Source organism: Oreochromis niloticus, linkage group LG12, assembly GCF_001858045.2.
Source record: "Oreochromis niloticus isolate F11D_XX linkage group LG12, O_niloticus_UMD_NMBU, whole genome shotgun sequence".
In the NCBI taxonomy this organism is placed as follows: Eukaryota; Metazoa; Chordata; class Actinopteri; order Cichliformes; family Cichlidae; genus Oreochromis; species Oreochromis niloticus.
In genome coordinates, this window is record NC_031977.2 from 18,395,526 (window position 1) to 18,416,981 (window position 21,456).

Genomic DNA, 21,456 nt, shown 5'->3' on the forward strand with positions numbered 1-21,456 from the left:
CTCAAGGTCAGGGAATTTTCCAGAACATTTGAGGGGACACTCACCCATGTGACTTTTCTGTCTGTCTGCCTCAGGACAAACCTGCAGAAGACTTGTCACCTGAAACCTCAATGGCACCGCAGTCCCCCGCACTTCCCCTTCTTCTTTTCCCCTCGGTAGTCTAAGAAGACTCTGGGACCCTCAAGGAGAAAAAGATTACATTCATGTGCTTCAGCCTGACACAAAGACATCCTGTTTGACGTCTCTCAAAACTTTGCCTCGGTTTAAAGACTGGGTGTAAGGATGGCTTCCATTACCGATGTCTTTCTCCGCATCTTGATTATTCTGTATTTTGTTCATTTTTAGGATCAGATCTCTCTTCCACAGATAAAAACACGAGACGTTCTGAGATGTTCACGTCAGTTTCACGAGGACACAAAAACAAACAATGGAGCTTCACAAAATGTCAGAAAAATAACATCTTAGAAGTAAATCTCTGATGGTGCCTCGTCGCTGAGACTTCAGAGTATGAACAAACAAATCCACAAGAGATTTAAGTAACAGTTTGACATTGTGGGGCAATGCACTAATTTCCTTTGTCTGTAACTTAATTAACATCTTTATTGTTTGATCTGTACACAAACAAAAACGCCTGCTTCTGCCTATTAATTTTTCCATCCCCTAAGAAAATAAGCACGATAATAAACTCTTCCTTTAAACGTGTCTGAGATGTCAGCCATCCTTTCATTCCCACGAAACAACCTCTTTTCCACAATAATGCAGTTACACAGTATGATAATTCCTCCAACAGCTGTATAAACACTGTTGAAAAGTGACTCCTGCACTCCAACTCCACATTGTAGCCACGATAATTTATCATTCCTGCGTCAGTGTTTCGCTCCCGGTCGATGGAGAAAAGATATTCCTGGACGACTCGGCGACTGCTAAACAAGCTGGTGTTTGTTTCAAACTGAGAACTGTTTGCCCAGGAGACGCTGAATCATGTCGAAGCCAGGGTTATGCGGTTGAAAATCAAACTGCGTATTACATCATGCTTACTACCCCTACCTCACCGAGTACAAAAACACAAGTCTAATAATGTGCATCGGTCCTTCCTGAGATCAAGATGCCTGAAGGCCACGGGGGTTATGAGTGGAGCTGTTACGTCTGCCGCAGATTAAAATCAGCGTTCTCTCGGAATCGTATAGTAAATGGATTTATGAGAGCGAACGGACACACGTGACATCTAATCACTCTCCCTCTCATGAAGACGACAGGACCACACACAAAGGATAATTACTGCTGTTAATAATTCATGGTCCCCCCTCCCCAGTTACCAAAGTGAAACTGAGCCCTACTTGTGGTTAATTTGCAGGTTCCAGCGACAGTAACAAAAGTGTGGATGCATGCTGCAGCTGCATGAGTCCCATGTTTAAAAAACAGGCAGGTACAAACTTTACTGTGCCTCTAACTCTGCCAGTTCCAGTACAAGTTAATGTTAATATAATATATGTCTGTGTGGATTTTCATGGTAAAATATCCGATTTTTCACAGACAAAGTCACAGGATCACTATTTGGATGCAAAACCTTTGCAAAATGAGTCAGATTATAAATATTTGCTGAGATATTTCAGCCAAAAGTGAAGGTCTGACTGACCAAATAACACTGGCTAACCTCCCTGACCCCAAGTATGATCCCACCGTACTTTGCAGCTCAGTTATCGCATCCTTTCTTCTGGGAGAAAAAAACAGATCAGAATTAAATGAAACAGACACACAAAGAAAAAGGAAATGCAGACAGACAAGAGACAGGAGGAGCTGTGGAGGTCTTTTATTTGCCAAATCACCAATATTACTCCAGTGGAGTGGGCACAAACTCACCGACTGACCATTAATTCACATTCATATTAAATGAGCCAGCAAATATTTAATCAGAGAGGATTTCAGGACGGAAACGTCAAAGTTAATCTTGGGCAAGCAGGCGGACGGCCAGCTTTGCTTTTGCTGCAGGCAAACGCCGCCACAAGTCAATCCATAAATATTCTTCCTATGTGACTCGTTGGGCAAGGAGAGGAATGAGCGTTTCAACTCTACAGTCAAGAAACAGACAACTGTCAACTAGCATGGACAAGTGGTGGCTTCACACAAGGTGCGATGGGAACAAATCAGTCATAAAATATCTGTGCTCTACTCTGCCTTTGTTTGCAGGTTGTTAAATGTTGATGCTGATCACCTGAAGCACACAGATCAGGTTTGAGAGTCTTTTCATCCTCTCAGCTCAACATCAATTTTCATGTTACTGATGAAAGATTCAAATATTGTCCATAAACAGTTTATTGTTGTAAAATGTACTGAATAAATGCACATTCACAGCTATAAAAAAAACACCGCCTACATGCTAAACTGACCATAAGCCGAGCAACCGCCTCTCCACATCGTTAGAATACTTTATGCAGTTAAGGACTCGTAAAAACAACCATGCTGCGACAGAGATGATACCAGCAGGAAAAAGGCTCTATTAGTGTGGTTATGCAATACTTGATTTTGCATAACTGGTTTGATTTAGGACAGGAAGAGAAAAGTTTTTTCACAACCAACAAGATTTGATCTTTAGTAGATTTGGTTTTTAGAAGTGTTATATTTGGTCATGACAGAGGCAGAAAAAATATCCAGTTATGTTACATGACTCTGCAGATCCTTTCCAGGTCGCCAATTTGCTTTGCTTTCGTTCTTTTCACTGGGACGTGAAATCCCAAGTGCAAATCAGCTGTACGGAATCAGCTATGATATCCTTCCACAGTTTTTAAATGGGAAAAATACCGGAAAACGAGTGTTTGGTAAAGCGAGGTCGCGTTTGGTCCGCAGTGGGGGGAAAAAAAAAGCGAGGACAGTCATTAACAATGCGTTTGCACACGAGGGAAACACACACTGTTGTGATGGAAACTAGCAATATCAACAGTGGCAGGAAGAAGAGGTTATCAGGAGCTCTGGTGCCAGCATTACTGGGAGGGGAAATAATTAGAGGTTTCTCCTAATGTCCTCTTTGTCCCTGTTTGTACAACTTCGAGTCCCATCCTGTAAAAGAGCCGTTCTGTGGGACGTCTTCTTTCCGTTAGCAGCAGAGGGGTTAACAATGATAGCGGCAGCAGCCCTGACCCTCCCCTCACCCTGGGGCCCGTCCTTCCGCTCTCCTGGTGTGTTTGGCCTGCCAGTGCGCATTAGCTATGACTGTCAAATCACATCAAACTAAAGATCGCATTCCTCCCCCGGTGACATTACTAAGCATGTTTGTTTTTACATGCAGATTCTTCCATTCATCCGGCTGCAAAGTTGCCTTATTGCAGGTCTGAATGAAATGTCAAAGCAGAGGAGTTATTGAGAGCTCCTCTTTAGCATACAGTGTGTAAATGTGTTTATTTCAGCGTTGGTTTTAGGGGCTTTTCAATGAAAACTTTATGGAAGACATCTGCAGTCTAGAAAAAGATCCATCACATGTAAGAACTGAGAAAGCTCAAATAAACCACCGCCAAAGTTTTGCTGATCTGCAGAAGAGATTCAAGTGGCTCGCTCAGCACAGATGGCAACTCTTAGGAGCGCATGACCCCTGAAAACTGGAGTGTGAACATGACTGTGTCGAGTAACAACAGGATTACACTGCCAAAGCAGTTTTCTTCCTTTAGCGTTTGGCAAAAGCTGCTGTGGTATGTGCTACAGTTTTGGCTTCCCATCTTGTTGTAAGCCATTTTAATTAAAACTGTGTTTATCTCACTGTGTGTTCACATTAGTGATTGGCTTAATGCCCAATACACTTCATTAGTGGCGGCCACTCACAAGGAAATTCATCAGCAAAGATGCAAGAATCACCGCACGGCGACAAATCACATGCACTCTGCTCACAAACCTTTTATTACGAATGGTTCAATTTTAAACTTTCTCCCAAATCCAACAACAGAACTAGAAACCATCACATCCAGCAGGCTGCTGACACCTCAAAGTATCACTTAACATATCCTGTGATAAAGTTTCTAAATATAATGCTCCACTATCAGCGCTGCCTTGTAATGCACGCTGTTTATTATTGGCTCATCTGTCTAGAACCTCTGAATGTCTGGATATTTTGAAAAATGTGAACTATCTGATAAAAGTATGACAGAATTTGAGTACATATGATGATTAAAAGTGTGTTAAAACTGACTTGGGATGATGGCCTGCTTAAAAGCGAATAATGTAAGCTGTTAGATTTTGTGTTTAGACTTTTTCAGAATTATCTGTTTAGCTTCATTTTAGGTTTGAGCAACAAACTGCGGACACGCTGTAACATGTAACTTAAACATTGCGATAAAAGCTCTGAATTGAGTTATAGAAGTTCCATGACGTGCAGCAGATCAGTGCATGAATGTAAACACAGACCGTAAGGTTCAGCAGAGGTTTACGTGACAGAAATAATGATGACACGACGCATATTTTAGCCAAGTTTGAGAAGGATACAAAGTTTACAAGAGGACCAGCACCACCATTTTTATCATTGAGAGCATATTTCAGGCTGACGTAATCAGCATGTGTGTAAATAAATGATGATAGCAGATTAGTAATCCACAAATATTTGGCTTTCATCCACCAAAGTTGAAGGTCAACTCAATGATTTATTTGTCAAATATTTACAAAAAGCCTTTTTTTTTTTTTACAAGTGTGGTGTATATTGTCAACATATGGAATAGCACCATGTAGGATTTAAACTGATGATAATGCTCTGCAGAGCTTTTTAGATAGCCTTTGTTTCTTACTGCCACTGCTTGTATTGACAGCACACAGGCATGTAGGGAATCATACATGAGGATGCTAAATATCACGTTACTTTCTTTCTTTTGGTATAATATATATGAATACATGTACAAAGTTCCTGAATAAGTATAATATCTTTGGAAAAAAAGATAAACGTGACCAAAAACTTTACCAAACAACAACATGAATGCTACACTCATCTCTATATCCACATAAACAAAAAATAATTATACTCAGTATCTCAAGTACATAAAAATGGTTTCAACAGGAAAAATTAACAAAATCCTGCACTACAAACTAGAGATGGACCGATCCGATATTACGTATCGGTATCGGTCCGATACTGACGTAAATTACTGGATCGGATAGTGGAGAGAAATAAAAAATGTAATCCGATCCATTAAATATCAAAAAAAGCACCTCACAAAACTTGCGACACGGCGTAACTCGGCTCATAACCGTAGCACGTCGGAGCAGTGTGCATCACGTGATAGAGCGGCTGTGTGTATTTGTAGCCTCACTACCAAACCAGCATTTTATCTCCGAGGAAGTTATCCCAGAGAGAAGTAAAGCAAGTGTGTAAGGTCATCTCTGAATGTTTGTAAAGCATTCCCATGTTAAGCTTAACAAGAGTGCCTCTTCTCTCTCCCTACCTCTCCTGCTGCTACTTCAATCTGCTTAATGATCAGCTGATCGGCTTTTCTGTGGCGAGTCCGTCTCTCTTCTTCGTTTTTGGCCTACTTCGCACCAGAAAGAGGAAACCAGCGGCTGAACAACAGCAGCATGTTTAACCTTCATAAGCTGTTGTTAGAATTTATTTAATATTACTTCCTACACCAGGTTCCTTTTCTAGTAGCTGACAGCTGGTAACTGTGCAGGGGCGGATCTAGCAAAGTTTAGCCAGGGGGGCCGATAGGGCATGAACAGGGAAAAGGGGGCACAAAGACATACTTTTCTTTCTTATTCTCATTTAAAATGTCTAGCTTTTAATAAATAATTATCTGAATCTTACACCCAAAGTTTTAATCTGATGTAAAATGTATAGAATGTATAGAAGTCCATTACGACCGTGGCTGCTGGGGCTCTGTGGGTCCTCTCAGCCTGGCTGGGGGGCTTCTTTGCCTCCCTCCTGCTGTGTGCCCAGCCTGGAGGCTGCGGTCTGTGACCGGCTCCAGACGACTCCCTGTGATAGTGTTTCCTCACTTGGCTAATGCGTACCCAGCCCAATTTTACTCTTTAAGTGTGCGTGTGTGTGTGTGTGTGCGTGTGTGTGTGTGTGTGGGGGGGGGGGGGGGGTGGGGGGGGGGGGGGGGGGGGGGGGGCTGCTTTTAACCATGTAAAGCACTTTGTGCTACATTTTTTGCATGAAAAGTGCTTTATAAATAAAGATTGATTGATTGATTGATAATGTATATAGTAACTGTTAAGTCTAATATACCCTAATATACCCTAGTAAGCTATAGTACTTTTTCCTTTGGGAAGATACCATCTGTGCAGTCTGCAATTCTGTAGAAGAAAGATGTTGAATCTATTTAATTATTCTTGAAAAATTTTTTATTTCTGTGCATTTTTTTTTTTCACACTGCATCAAATTAAAGTTGATTACGTCGATTAAGCATCATGAGGTGGAGGGTGGGGGGTTCCCTTTTTTTTTTTTGCTGGGAGTTTTAGAACTCTATTAGTTAGGTTGCTTAATATTTCTGCTTAGTACTCTTTAAAATACCAGAATAGGGAGGATGGAGTAGGTTTAAGTTTATTAGATTGATCAGTATTGCTGAACTATGAAATATTTTGGGTGCAGTGTATATTTTACATACAGGTATAACAGGATAGCTTTAGTGTTGTTGTTTATTTAAACTTGAGTATGAACTTATACAAAATGCAGCAAGATATTAAAAAAACAGTTTTATTGATTAAAAAACACACTATATCGGATTCATATCGGTATCGGCAGATATCCAAATTTATGATATCGGTATCGGACATAAAAAAGTGGTATCGTGCCATCTCTACTACAAACCTCTTAAAGTGAGTTCAATGAGAACAAATTAAAAAATGAACACATGTAAAATACAATGCGAGTCCTTTAAATGTAAATATTGCCCAGACAGAGAGCTGCCTTGGGGGAGGTTTGTGCTTTCTCTTGTTTGTGCTTCTGCATGTTGTTTATTCAGAGAGGTACACTATGACGGAAGTTCAACACTGCCATGCTTTCTCCGGGTTAGCTGGCTTTAAAAAAAACCTAAAAATCCGGTTGGCAATAACCAGTGTCACATCTGTGGTTATCAACTGTTTCTGTGTGCTCGCTTAAAAAGGGACATTTCACACCTCATATGACTCATCTTCCATACAAAATGAGTGCCGCCTACTAAATGGTGAAAAGAATCTACGAAGACTATAAAAAATATAACAGCAGACTGCAACCGTGTTGAAGGAAGGCAGGACATGAATGCTGCAGAAAGCGTAAAATAAATTTATTTTGAGTTAATATATTGATTCTAGCGCTGAGTGCTCTCCATGCTGCTGTTTATCTCTAAGGAAACTTCAAACTGGGTGCACTTAAACATTAAAGCTTACGTTTAGTTTTTTGACTCAACAGGTATTGTTGGTTTTCCGACACATATGAAAGTATAAAGGCATTTTCTGCACATTGTCCTGCACATTCCCAGGACAATTTGATGCACTAGTATTAACTAGTATTAAAAGAATTGGTGAAAATGTGACATTTTCAGCAGTTTTTAAAGTGAAACTCCTGACCATTTTTCCATTCATAATCCAACCAAATTGTGGATTTGGATCAGAGTTAGCCACCTAAATGTACATAATATAACTCACTACATCTTAAACCCACAACTGCAAGCACATGAGCATTTGGAGCACTAATCTTAGCTCTGAAGAAAAGAAAGGAAACAGTAAGCCTGCTAACAAACACAACACACACACACTCACATCTTTTTTTCTCATCAGTGACAATAACTGTAAAATAACGACCTTTGTCAACTCACATCCTGCCCTGGAGAAAACTCAGTCCCAACCACTGCATCACTATGAATCATCTAATTGCTTAATTATTAGTTTATCAGCATAAGTTTACAGAGAGACACTACGACAACAACCGTTCATCTTCCCCAAAACAACACTGAGAAGTTAATTATTCGATTCAGGAAAAGAGCGTCTGCATGATATTTCAGCATGTACGTGGCATTTCTCTTTCTTTGTCGATGTTGAAACAAGCAGTCACTGTTTTCATTCGTGTTGTTTTGAAATGACTGTTGTACCTGGCCCGGTTAGTTAACCTCCCCCAAAAGCCAGTGGTAATTATGAACAGCATTACATTTGTTATTGGAGAGAGCTGAACGCACCAATGAAAGGAAAACATTTTAAGAACAACCCCACCAAAAGCTTAAAAATTAAGCCCAGGATGGCAGGGAAAAGGCATCATTGTAATCCTGATAAAACTCAACAGTCCATTAAGCTCAGTGGTGACTTTTACTCAGAAAAAGAAGAGGTAAATTAAAGGGTCTAAAAATAATGTAATCCTTTCCTTTGACTAGCTCACAGTAGCATTAAGCTGCAGAGTTTTAATAGAGTCACTGATGATCATGAACATTTCCACCAGAGCAGAGTGATAAGCAACTTATACAGTGAAAAAGCAAAGTGGCAGTGATAGAATAAGAGCTCTATTGTGACTGCGGACACGAAGCAGCAGAGTTCAATTAGGAATGAGCAAAAAGCCAAAATCCGGATTAGCACAAAATTTTCTGTATATTTAAAACAATGGAGAAAATAATGAAATAAGAAAAACTAAGTTGTTTGTCTCTATTTCGGGAGAGAACTGCTGGAAATGTTTTTGATGCCAACCGAATGACAGGTCTGGTATTAATAATGTGTCAGCAAGCTCCTAACAGAGATAAACATCCCAGATGCCTGCTGTGTGACTTTCTGACTCACCCTCGCTAGCTGCAGCACCCAGATCCCAGTTGGCCACATAGACGGGCATTTGAGAAACAATCACTTGAATTGGTTCTCTCTAATGGCTTCATAAAAGAAGTAATTATTCTGCAGCGGGAAGGCGCTGTCAATGGGAGATCAAATGATGTCTTCCACTATCCAACCTTAACAAAGCTCCTCATTCAGGACCTTACAGGGTATCTGCAGCTTTTTCTCAAAAAAGGAAAAGAGCCTGGTTTTTTGTTTTTTTTGCCCCACTTCTCTTCTCGCACCTTCACTAAGCACACAGGATCTCTGCTTTAATTAAAAGTGAATTCTCAAAGCTCAGCTCTGCTGTGAATCTCAGCGCTCTCTGCTTGAATACACTTAAGGAGGGGATTGCGGAGGGTTTTCAGTAAATGTTTAGTTGGTGAGGAGGAAGAAGAGGAGGAGGAGGAGGAGTGTTGGAGGAAGGAGGGGAAATGTCGTGTGGAAAAGTGGAAAGTTTCAACAGTCAACAATTAATCTAAAAGCACAAGACTTTTACTCATTCGCTACAGAAAATGTAGTTATGTATTAAGGGAGAACAAGGCAAGAGCTTAGGTTTTAGAAAAGTGCAGTGCTGCAGCACTCATGAACGTGCATTTGCCTGATCTGTATTTGGTATCACTCATTATCAAACATATTAATATTTATGGGAATCTGTTTACTATTTGTGAGCTTGATTTTTGAGTACTCTTCATCATTGTTTGTGGGAAACATATTAGCAGGGCTGAGGCTCTGCTCCACTTATTGGATCTGCTCCATTTATTGTTATTATTTATGACAATAAATCACTTTTTTGAGGGCCTAAACATGGTTGAAAACTCACGAGTTTTGCACACGCATCACAAATAAGGATTCAGTATTTTATGGATCTTAGTACCCTCGGCACATACTCTGACCTACGTGAATGAATTAGATTTTCACTGTGGGATTGACACATGACATACAGCAACAAGATATACAGTGTAATTACTGGACGCTCCATAATGCCGCCTAGTGGGCACAGGAAGGGATAATTAACAACTTTGTGCAAGAGCCAGTTAGATTCCAGGTCATAAGGTTATACTGTTGATGTCCTTAATCAAGATTCAGTCCAGAATTATGACTTGAAAGCATGAAATGCGTCATCGATATGGATAAAAGAGTGAGGACCACGTCATCTCTGCTCAAAGCTTTAATTCTTTTTTGTTTGGGAAAATTATACTTTGAGGGGAAATGAGCATAAATAATCTGCTAAATTGTATTCTCTGTTTAGTGCCAGAGAACAACACTAGCATCACTCATCTAAAACAGGCATGTGAAAAACAAGGCCAGGGGACCAGAATAAGCCTGGCAAAGACCCCAATCCGGCCCACCAGTAACCTTTGGAAAATGTGATGGAGGGCATCATTTCCTGCTAAACAATTACAATTAAAAAACATGAAAGTTCCTGTTATTTTCACTATCTACCATAGAAATTATAGAAATAAAGTGGGTCCACAGAGGGGGAAAAAGGAGATTTTCTGGGCAATGAGCTGCCAGAACCTTTTCTGTAATTTTACACATTAATTTATTTGCTGCATTTACTACATAACCATTTTTTATTGTGTAGAAAAACTGAGATGTACTGTTGAAAATGCACTTCTTTGTCTTATATTAAATGGGATTAAATATGTAGTTAAGCATCTGACACACTGACAGAAATGGGGGTTTTGCTGGTTCAGCCCACTTAAGATCAAACTGGGGTTTATGTGGTCCACAGAGTGAAATGAGTTCTGACATGAAAGGTCTAGAGGCCTTCGTTACTATTACTTACTTGAAAGCTTTGGCTCTGACACCCACAGAGTACAGTAATTAACATAGATTCATTTACAAGTTATCAAAATAAAATGTTGTGTTAGTGTTAGCACTGCACTCGTCCATGATGCACATAATCCATCGTCTTTGCCAAGACAGTTGATCAAACACAATTCGGTTTTCTGCTATTCCCTCTTGCTGAGTGAAACGGCAGTGCTAGAGCTCATTTCTGATTTAAAGACCACTTAATGTAGAAACAACAAAGGGGACTTACTTAGAATCGGCTTAGCAGTTTAGTTGCATCTCGCAAAAAAAGACCTCTACATAAGTTATCGGGGGGAGGTCAGAATGAGCGGAGGGTGTATAAAATGCAGGATTTCAGAAGAGATGAGAGCTCTGGATCCTCAGTCCCACATGTGTTTGGCAGCAATTAGTTATAGCATATAAATGAACTACCAAAAACGGAGCTGGAAGAACAGTGACTATTGGATTTGCATTCACCAAGCGGACAGAATAAAACAACTGCCAACGCAAGCCTGTGGTTATCTAAGCTGGTGTGCGTCTAAGCAGATGCTCGCCATCGTGTTTTCTGCGCCAGCTTTAGTTGGCCAGGAGATGTTTTTACATGTTATTGCCCATGAGTGACCACAAAAAAATGAGATTTGACAGATGAGAAAAAAAAAAGCTGAATTATCCCTTTACATCCTAAAGTGCAAATATGCACTACTGCATCACTACTGCAGATCAGAGGTTTGACCGCTTTTCGTGCTAAAAACACCTAAAGGAAGCATCTTTCGTTTGTAACGATCAGAACTGCATCCTCTCGTACTCATGGAGACTCAGGCTTAACTTATTCCCTGAGGAAGATGTTGACACAACTGTCCTTGTGTATCACACAGCTCCTTCTGGACCGCCAGGCAGGGTAAGAACAGAAAAACAGTCGAGTGCTTGGTGGTGCAGCACGAGGGGAGACAGACCCTCCACTGTATGACACGCATTCAAGCTCCCGTGTCAACGAGCAGCCACTCTGCTGAAGTGTCTTTAAGCAAAGAGCTGGATCCTCCAGCACTGTTGTTCTGCTGCTCTTCACTCTCACCTCCCACAGCAAAGGAAAAATGAAAGGAACACTGCTGTTATTGTTACGGAAATACAATGAACAATAGAGCAGACAGGAAATAATCATTAACGTGGGCTTCAAATGCTCTGAAGACACTTTTGTTTTTACGCCATAGGTATTAACAAAATCTCACTTCCTGTATTCTGAAGTCTTTTCTGGTTCTTGTGGCCTAAACCCTACGCAGCTGAAACTGCTGTCACCTGAAGAAATCATTTCAAATGTATTGATTAGATTTTTTTTTTAAATAAATTAAGACTTTGACCTTTGAGTGTTACATATGTCTGGAACACTCCCAACATGATTAAAAAGGTTACTCAGCAAGCTGTATGGACTATAAAAGGTGATCCTGTCCATTGCACCACATGCTGGGATGACTTCGGCAGATATAAAATCTTGAAACTGCAAGCTGCTGTCTCAGCATGAAGCTCAACAAACAACAGGATTCTGTAAAAGACTCGAGTATGTGGTATTTTTCCACTTCATTCTGTCATTTTATGTCCTTTTTAGATTAAGAAAAATTCTCATTTTCTTCAGCGGGAGCAAAAACTACACAGGCATGTTTGTTGCCTAACATTTCAATGCATGTGAAACGTCCCTCATTCCAATTTTTCCAAGTATCATTACACAAAATATATACGATGAATGTCATATTATTGCATTGTTATTTAGAGCGTACGCTACATTTCACCCTTCCATCTGATTAATGTAGAAGCTAATCTGCAGTCTCTGCAGAAATACATTATATTGCATTTGTTAATAATATACTTTATCTATGAAATCTGAACCTAAATAGGTGCCAGTTAGTAAAGTAAAAAGTGTGACATTTTCTGGGAAATATATATCGGAGTAGAAGCAAATAAATGCAAAACGTACCTTAAAATCCTTTGTAAACACTCAGCTGGAGTCCACTACATAAAAGCATACGTTTTCCCAGAAACCGGATGAAATGATCCGTTTTGCAATTCGACAAAGTTAAACAGCAAACATCTTGAGCTAAGTTCCTTATGAGATTGCAGTGACAGTTGAGTAGTTATATATGTGGAAATAAACCACAAAAAAACCCATCAATGTTTTCAATTTACAGTGTTTGCACAGACCGCAGCCCCAGCAGAGCAGAGGTTTATACAGCCAAAGCATATGTTTTGAATCATGACTGAAAATTATTTTCTCACTTCAGTGGAGAAATGTTCTCTTGCTGCTAGTATTGCAGAAGTCTATATTGCGTTTACCACCTACACAAACAACCCACAGCAGAATCTCAAGTAACTGACACCCATACTGGTGGAGTGTCAAAACAGCAACTTATCTGCACTGAACATCACAGCAGCCTCGTACCGACTGACTTTATTTTACTTTACAAAAAAGATAATGAAAGGATAGCATGACAACAGTCTGCTCGTCTGTGGTGGAGCGCTGCTGTACACAAGCTGTTTAGCAGTTTTTGATGAGCTGTTCGGTGTGAACAATTACGCAGGGCAGTGAGCTGGGTGCAGTGGTCTGGATGCATTCATCTGAGGAACATGAAGAGCGTACATATAATAGGATGCTCTGTGAGCACGCCTCGCAAAATGTGTAGTGAACCGTGTGCCTCATCAGCATCGCGCAAATCTGCGCGCAAAAGGTCGAGCAGCACCAGAGGCCTACTGTCAACACATCTTTTCCAATTAGATATGAAGATTGTTAGAGGCCTCGCTGCTTTTACGTTCTATTTTTATTCAAATGATGGTGTTGTTGATAAGTTGCTGATGTTCTGATGTCCTCGCTGTTGGTCCCGTCAGTTCAATATTCCCATGACTGAACACTGATAATAACCACTGTTTGCAACATCCTGGGCACTAAAGTTTGAAAATCAAATCCTTGAAGAAAAGGAAGAGAAAGAGAAAGGTTACATTATGTGTGTGCGTGTCTGTGTGTGGTAATGCAGTGTTGTGTCACAGTATTGTGATGTGCAACAAAATTACCATAACATAAATTATTTAAATTTTAAGGTGACAACTTGGTAATTGTGTGAAGATTTAGGTTTAGGTCAGGTTCACAGGAGTTGAGGTTTATTCATTTTGCTAAATTGGCAGCAGGGTTTTAAGAGTCTGCTGTCTCCCCACCACTCATATTTTTATATTTCCAATTATAAATCTTTGCTTCAGCTAGGAATGTTAATGTAAGTAACAAAACGATGCTTTCACAATAATCTGCCCATGATAATCAAAATATGGTGATTCTTCTACGGCGCATGTCTGGGTAACTAAGCCACGGAAAATAACTCCAAGAAACCGAAAATAAATTATGCAGGAATTTGTTTTGCATGCTTGCAAAACTGATTTTTGGCAAGAAAAAGTGTTGTTGATGCTTTGTCCCACTTTGAGTTTTCACATCTTACTTCAGCATTAACCCAACGAAGATATGCAATGCAATAACGGGGTTTGTCTTTAGAAAACCATGAAGAAAACAAATAAGTACAAAGTGCAAAATTTAAACCAAACCAAGTCAAAATCAGGTCTCCAGGTTTCTAAATAATAGAAACAGGAACGAACACAATGGAAACCGAAATAAGTAAAGCTGAAAAAGAATCCATCTGCCTTAAATCTGCAGATATCTTGTTTTTGCTGCATACTGACAAAATGCCAAACACTGTTTGGCCAGAAAGGAGTGGCCTGGGAAATAAAAAGAAGACCACTTCCTGTGGATACTGTAATTATGAATCTTCACATATCCCACAAACAAAAATGTGAAAAAAAGATATAAAAAAACAAAACAAAATCTAATGAATAAAAGATGTATGTGTTTTAAATAAATAGATTCAAAGTAAGCAAGTTATGCATGAAAATACTGGACGGAGGATAAAATGAAAGGACGCTTCTATGGCACCTTTGGAAGTCTGAGAAATGCTGACGCAGTGGTGCAGGGTTGTATTGTTCTGATAACAAGATGCACTGTGTATTATTGAAAGTGACAGAGCATTTCAGGGCAGTGGTATCCTATTGCATTGTTATGTAAGTGTTGTTTGAGGCTAATAAAAAAGATAGAGGCTGGTATCTCCCATGCACACAGCCCTTCTGCTTCGAGGGTTGAAAAAGAAGCAGGTTCATTTAAAATGAGGTTGGTAGGGGCTCGTCAGACCCATCTTCTCCCACCGTCTCAAGAATTTCACTCTGACCAGTATATCTTAGAGATTCTTGTTTTTCCCACTGGCTTATGCTACGGTAGACGTAGGAATGGGTACAGTATCTGGGGATTTCTGACAGCTGCTTGCTTTGGGCTCGCAGGAAGGAGCGTGCCTCAGTGCTGCAGCCTGTATGAATAAAATATGATGTGCACATAGAGTAGTGCTTCACTGTTGCTCTGATGCAACATGGAACAACATCTCTAAAGCACAGGAAGAAAGAAGAGAGCTGCCTGTGTTTACAGCTGAGTATGTGAGCTACAGAAACGGAAATCTATGAAGGAACTGCGTGACGACAGTGAGGTGCTCAGTAATTTTCCCAAGGAAATCCTCACATTTCAAACACGCAGTTGCATTTATTTAAATGCTCCGGTCACCTGGGCCCCAAATACACATTTACTTCCTTCCTTCTTCTTCTTGTGGCGCAAAGAGCTTTGGTTTTTATCTCCACCTCCCTAAGGGACTGTGCATTAGAAGAAACAGACCCACTGAAGTCTGCGGACTAAGCTGTAAACACAGCAAAAAACAAAACAAACAAAAAAAACCCACAGAGTCGAAGATTTATCATGGAGTACTTTGGATTATGAATTCTTTAAGGTCTGGAATAAACAGAGAGCGATTAGCCCCTCTAAGAGGCCCTGTAGTTAATCCAGGAGAGTGCTGAACATTCGAGCAGTCATTTCCAGGCCGGGTTACTTCTCATGATTTCTGCATTTACTGCTCTGCATGTGGGAAATGTTGTGGAGATGATATCTCTAAAAGAATAGACGTGATAATGCACTCATACTGTGTTAGGTCAAAAACAAATACACAAGAGACTGCAGGAACTGATTTGAGCCTTATCTGTAGTATATTTAAGTAGAAATTGTGCAGATGACACAACAGAATTCCCATATGCTGCAAACTACTTAGCATGCAAGCAGAGAAGTCTAAATAAACAGCTGAAAGTTGTGGATAAATAGCTGAAGTGGCACAGTACAAAAGGAGAGCTTCTTGAACAATTCCAGGATGTTTTATGTGGATTCGCGAGGGCAAGTGTTTTCTTAACGAAATAACACAGAATAACTGCATAAAGTAATTTCTTCAAGAGGCCGGGAACCACTAGAGTCGAGAGCCTTACACTGAAAATAATGTGTTTTGAGCCGAGTCTGAGTGCAGCCAGATCGCGTTTAAGTTGCCAGTTGACTGAGGAGAGGGGCTGAACTGGGAGTCGATGAGGCACCGAGTGAAAACTCGAGCTGAGTCATCCTACCACCCCCGAGCGACCTGGGAAACATCTGCACCATCACCGAGAGAGGGGAGGTGATGAGGGTTGACACGGCGTGGCGATGGGCTCGTGCTTGACCAGGCGTGGTGCAGTCACTGCGTGTGATAGCTCCCAACATCTCATCCAACCTGAGCAGCATTACTGACAGATGGAGAACATTAGCACAGAGGAGGAGTTCATGTGTGCGCGCTCTGCTCACTGCCAGATTCAGAAAAGTAGCTGATAAGGGGATAGACTTAGCCGCTTATCCTGCTTGCTGCTGGAAATTAATGGAACAACATGTAAGGCTGAGTGTAAGAATAATAAGCCCCTACTTTAGGCGTGCCGTGTATAAATAGGCGCAGCTTGGTTACCGATGCACATCTTTCAGATGAAATCCCAGGAGATGCAATTAGTGAGCAAACAACTGTGGTAAAAAAAAGTGCAAGTATTTACCCTTTAATGACACATTCCCAACAGGAAATGAGTGAAAGTAGTTTATCCATTTAAAAACCCGAGTATCCTGTTATTTCACGGGCAGATGGGTGGTTTGGGGAGGAACAAAATGATGCACATTTTGATTTGCCCAAGTAGTTCATTTTACAGCAACCTGACAAATTTCTCTAGCAAGTGTGACAGCCCAATTAGGGAGCAGCATGCTGAAAGGAGATCTGAAGCCAGCGCTGACACTGACTGCACGAGTTGACAGACCCGGAGGGGGCTCCACTCCTTCAGATTCTTTATCACCGGGGCTCCTGCTGCTGTGCTGCAGTATTGTTGGGACAGGGTTTATCAAAATCTTCTGACATCCTCTTTAAAGCAAATGCTTGTCTAATTCTTTACGGTGCAGTCTTGAAGTGGATAGATGTGTTTCTACAGATTGACTAACACTGCTTGGAGTTATGTTCCCAATGCTGAGAGAGCACCACAGGGCTGGAAAATGGAAGGAACATCTTCTTTATTGACCTAATAAAGCTAATCAAAGAATCCCAGTGTTTTGCTGTCATTAAATTATACTTTGTAGCCAATATCTTTAACGACACTGTAAACAAATTACGTCTTGTTATCTCAACTCCCACATTACTCAGTTTCCTTAATCGGACTATAAATAACCTTTATGTGAAAAACTGATTTAGGACTATAAAAGGCAGTTTTTTGTTTAAGGTCAAGAACATTACCCAGAGACTTGCACACAGGCATGCGGTCAGGCAATCTTGGCCTCCGGTTCCTAAAAGTGGAGTTAGTAAACTACATTTTTTTCCCCCATTTAAAGCCTCTCCTGTTGCCAGATTGGACTTCTGTTGGGGCAGCAGGTATAAAACACAGAGCCCAGCAGTTTAACACCAACAAAAGGCTTTTTGTGAAGCAGGGATCGAGTTGAAGAAAGAACAAGGAGGTCTGCTACTCAAGGTGAACAATTACAGTAGTGATGTGCTAATCCCGCCGACAGGCAGAGTCTCAAGGTCAGCTGTAGACCACAGAAAATGTGTCTTTTAAAGTCACCTTTTTCTCCTTATCGTCTGCTCCTTATCTGTTTCCATTTTACCCAATTTACACTCTATTTACCCTCTCTCTCAAACACCTACAACATCACGCCGTCTGACTAGATGTTAGCAATCAGACAGCAGCGAGGCAGCCTGATGGCACAGAGAACAAACAAGGAGCTCGAGACCCTGACACAACAGTAAATGTTTTGATAGTTCCAGTTCAAGGACAAAGCTTTAGAAGAGAAGAGCGTGCTTTCCACACTTGGTGAGTACCAATCTATGTAGCCAATAAAAAACTGTTTAATTACAATTATCTGCTGAGAAAATACACCCTGTGTTAGGAAACTAAAGGACCTGATTGCACGGGTGAATGCACTCTTTGACGGCAGGTGTTGCTTTTGGATTGCGCGAGAGGTTGGCAGTCGCATTTGAACTTCGAACTTTAATTTTCAACAATAACTTAAGAGTAACATGCAAAAAAAAAAAGAAATATGGTTCGTGTTCCAGAAACCAAAAAAAGGTTTATATGACACTGAAAGAGCAACTGATATTTAGCTGTGCCAGAATAATTATGCACTGTGCACCCGATTCAGATATAAAAAGTATGCAATAATTGCCTACTGAATGTCCTTGTCTCTGGTTAAAAACACACTCGGTCTGCCAGGATGTAAGGAGATCGACGACATGCAAGCACATAACCTTGCACTGTGACTCAGACAGATACAAACAGAGGCCTCATATTAGCCTCGGTTGGATTAAACATGTCCTCAGTAGGGTGCCTGTGTCTGTCTGAGAGAAAAGCCTGAACAGCAGGTCTCTGAGTTCAAAAATATAATTGGTTTTTACATTATATTCACTCACTGCAAACTGTCAGCACTGTGAAAGGTTTTTTCACCTGATCATCAGAACAGAGACAAAACAGATCGACTTTAAGGTGGTAGACTACATCGTCTAGATGTTTCCTTTTAACATCGAGGTTGCTTGTCTTCTTCTTCTTCAGTTTATTTGAGCCTGATAAGTGCATCTGCAAATTTAATATCTTTGGACAAAATCCCCCACACTTGACTTACAGATTAGTATTTCGGGGTTTCCCAGCTTTGTCTGATGTCTGCCTCGCAGTATTTCCTCACCACCTGTCTAGGCTGTCATTATCTGGCTACGTCTCACAGAGGAAGTCTGCCGTTGTGAATAATCCTGGTATAAGCTGAAAATCTGGCTGAAATGTGCACACAGCGAGGGTGACCCACTCCTTCGGCCTGTGCAGCCGTAACACAGTTTTAATGATTATCCTCTTTCTAAAATCAACTCTTCCTTCAAGGAAACTAAAAAAAATCAGTTACTGACAAACATAACACATGAAGGGACAGCGCTAGTTGTGTTTGGTATTCACATCCATGCCACTCACTGTGAAACTACTACTGTGTGTTTGAACGTCAGACACTATAAACAGTTGGAAACCAGCCAAGTATTTAATGCTAAGCTATTTTTGTAGACGCTCTAATGAGGATCTTGACATCCTTTCTTGACGGTAATATATCAGAAAGGAGCGCTCCATCCAGTCTAGTGGTGCTGCACCACCCTCACTTCACTGTAATGGCTAGCACAAGCACGCAAACTGTGATACCCCTCGGCTCCTCTGGCGATCTGCAAAACTTGCGGCCACTGGATGCGATCCATGGCATGTCCCCGACAGGTCGCCAAGAGGGTGAAGAAATAAGCGCTGGAGGAATTCAAAGCCTTCTCCCTCTGCCGCCGGCCACCCAGTCGCTACACTTAGGACTTCATATGTAAGCACATTCAGGTTTCTCACAGCTAATCCTGTGTGTGAAGATCATTCATATTCCACATCAAGTTTAAAAGAAAACATTTTTTCTTTCAGGATTTCATCTTCATGGTCACCAAGGGGATCGTGGAGATACAAAATGCGGTGACTTTGACCCTGGTGATTCACTGCATCGGCAGCAGAATATTTGACTGCTGTACAAATATGAATTTCAGCCATCAGCATGTTTCCCTGACGTCTGTTCACTTCTGCCTGAGGGAGGACTGAGCTCGTGGGAGAGCACAGCTAATGTTAGCAACAATAAAATCTATGCGATTTTATTTTTAAACGAGCATCAGCAGGTTTCTGCCTGGCACAAATGAAACCACAACAATATTCAAATGCAGCAGAAACGCAGATTTCCAGTGGTTTCCGCTCAAATAAAGTGAAATCGAAAAGGTTAGGTAATATTTTACAGTGATGTCCACAGTATTGATCAATTCAGCTTGGACTGGATTCAGGAGCTATGAACTGAGTGCCATAACAAGCGGTCTGTCAGGCTCTACGCTTTTTATTTACTGCCATGACAAGTGCTGAAACACCAGCATGACCAATTAGTCCCATTCATCAATTGATTTTTGAGCATTGTGATCCATCTTAACAGCCACCACGCTCTTCTTCTTCTCCCACCTCCACACTCCACAATGAGCAGTTTCTCAATACAGTGAACAACAAGGTCATCAGAAACAAGGAGGGTTAGTGGAGGTCGCTCAATGTGCATAATTTTCTGGTAATGCTGAGGATGAATGATTAAATATAAATTACACATTTACACTGTATTATTTTATGGTTTCTTGATGCAGAATCTCACCTGTACACTTTATAAAAGACAGTGGAAATGTTTTCAAACCGAGCTAAACCTAAAAAATATTCAGTACACTGCAAAACACTTGAGAGAAACACTTTAAAAGAACCCCATAACCTCAGGAACAGAGACAAACATCCTTGAAAATACTAAAATCGGTTTGGCAAACCAAATAAATACACGGCTATGAATACAGGCCTCTTTTCAGAGTCTCAGTTTGCAGCGCTTCAAAAAAATAGCAGGTGGGCTTTAATGAAACGCCAGGATCTTCACACAAATGCTGAAGGGGTTCTGACTGTCGCCACCAGACGCGCACCTGGTTAGACTGACGCATTTTTAGCGACCAGTGCGCGCTGAGGAGACAGCAGAAGACGTTGCATTAAAAATATAAAACATGCACTTCCGCACTGGGTTAGTCTGCAACTATGTTAAGAGCAGAATAGCTTCGAAAATCTAGTTCAAATGGATATTTTTAGTACCGGCGGTTCAGTATAAGAAAATCATATGGTCTGTCTTTTCAACAAGTGACAGTTAAATTCTGCAAAAACCATTTCTGAGCTGTGGTTTTGGTCTGAATCACTATTCCAGAGCAGCTGCACTGCGAGAACATCAGGACTTCTGCAACACCAACACGAAGCAAGCAAGCAAGCGCTGCTTTTGCAGGACATATTCCGAGCTGCTGCAGTGAAAAAGGACAAAAAAAAACATACACACACACACATATATATATATATATATATATATGTGTGTGTGTGTGTGTGTGTGAGTAGTCTTCGGGCTTACCTTGAACGTGAGCCAGAATAAGGCTCTCAACACAAGCTTTGGTGTTGTTGCAGTTCACAGGACGCAACTCAGCTCAGGATGGATGGTCACCCCTCGGGCTCAGACATGATTCATATCCACGATAACTCGGCCAAAAATGAAGAGCACCATACTCTCAGAAAAGCCCTGTAGCGCTAATGTTAGTTTGTCAATCCCATTAGCCCGTACAGTCTCTCTGTGCTGCTCAATAATCTGCTGTAGTGCAGATGAACCGCTACACGCTTCCAGCTCTCAGTCGGAGGAGAAGGAGGGAGTAATGTTAATGGCCTCACCAATGGACGAGCCCCTCTGAAACAGTCCCCTCTTCGCCCCGGTGGCTCCAGTCATCTGTTCGGGTCAAACAGCGAACGCATGCGGTGGGTCGACTTGTCGTTTCTGTCGCCCGTCCGATTAGAAGAGGGCTGTTTGACGCGGCGAAGAGGCAGTGCCGCCGCACCGTGTGCCCTGCGCTCCCACGCGGACCAACAGCACTGCCTGCTGTACTT

The 21,456-nt window shown here is 41.1% G+C and overlaps 1 protein-coding gene across 3 annotated transcripts in view; it reads right to left on the minus strand.

The window, feature by feature from the left end:
• Positions 1-21,456, minus strand: part of wscd2 (WSC domain containing 2) — a 41,433-nt gene extending 19,977 nt beyond the window's left edge. The window contains exon 1 of one of the 3 annotated variants that reach the window (XM_003451643.5): positions 21,244-21,456. The gene's annotated coding sequence lies outside the window, so the exon portion shown is untranslated. Of the gene's footprint in view, positions 1-12,502; positions 12,646-20,932 lie in introns of those variants that run through there. The other 2 variants (XM_005473340.4, XM_005473342.3) reach the window with 2 other exon arrangements.